The following is a 1,413-nucleotide window of genomic DNA, read 5'->3' on the forward strand; positions in this document are numbered from 1 at the left end:
TTTCTTTTTGTTCAACTGTATTGTGATTTTTGAATTACATAAAAGATGTTTTCACACATCAGGAAATTCATGTTAAACATGATGAATTCAGGTTGCAGTGTTGTATCAGAGTTTTTCTCTCTATGGTTATATTGTATGAAGAATTTTAGTCAAATGGAATGTTTTGATCTTTGTTTTCTATTTTCTTCTTTATTAGTGTTGTGTGGATACAGTCTATCATTTTTCTGTATATTTACAAATGTGTTTTCTTAGGATCATGAATGATAGATGAATTCTATTTAGGCAGGAGTCAGAGCATACTATACTCATTTATTAATTTCGGAGTACCCAACTCTGTTGGCACAGTGACTTGCTATTTCTTTAATAAATGATTTATCTCTGACAGGTAGGGTTAATTCTTTCTTCTGACCCTGTGATTTTCTTTTGTTTCTGTAGTGTCTACTTTAAGTAGAGATCCCTAGGAAACAGACTCGGAGGTGTAGCTGTGCATGTACGAAGTGTGCTGAGAAATGCCCTCAAGCTCAGTACTTATTGAGGAAGTGAAGGAATACTGGGCAGAAGGATAGTTGAATGTAATCACAACAAAGTCTTTAGCCACTGCTTCAGGGAAGTGAGAATTGGGGATGTCCTATCAGAGACCCGTTTGTTCTGAAAAGGAGGCCTGGAATTTATAATTCCCATGGGATAGTCATTGGATACAAGTTGTTCCCAAGAAAAGGATGCAAACTTGATAAGACGGTTTTCTTCGGCTCAGGCCATTTCCAAGGGAGGGACTCGGTTGACAGCTGTCACCTACCATTACTCATATTTTTCAGCAAGCAGATTAACATCTTATCAAACTTGCTCCTGTTGCCTTCTGATCTTCATCTCAGTGCTGTAATCAGCTTAACCTTGCTACCTTGTTACTCTTTCCTGACAACAGTGAAAACGATAATTGTGTACATGTGGTATTATGGTGGCCGACCTCTCACTGATTGACAAGATATCAAGTTAGACAATCCTGAGTTTTGTTTATGAATCTTATGTCAAAAATGCAGAAGGGAAACACCAAGCAAAATAGGCTGTGACAACTCAATATGAACTAATAGAAAGATAATCATCCCCAATTTAAGTCAGCCCAACCAGCAGAGCTCTGTGTTCTCACTCGGGTCTGTCCACTATCTAAGGGCAAATCAGTCAACATTTCTAAAGATAGTAGATATCTTTTGGGGTAGCTCACAACTTTGACATAGTATAAAAAGAAAGAGCGACCCTCGCCTCTGGTGGAGGAGCATTCCTGGCCAAAAATGGACACTGAGTAGAAAAGCTTCTTTCTGCTATTTTGCTATCCTCACAATAGCTATTTTTAAGATGGAAGCACACACCTGTAAAACTAAACCTGAATACAAAAGAAATGGTATTCCTTGGACTTTC

Source organism: Propithecus coquereli, unplaced genomic scaffold (assembly GCF_000956105.1).
Source record: "Propithecus coquereli isolate 6110/MARCELLA unplaced genomic scaffold, Pcoq_1.0 Scaffold40, whole genome shotgun sequence".
In the NCBI taxonomy this organism is placed as follows: domain Eukaryota; kingdom Metazoa; phylum Chordata; class Mammalia; order Primates; family Indriidae; genus Propithecus; species Propithecus coquereli.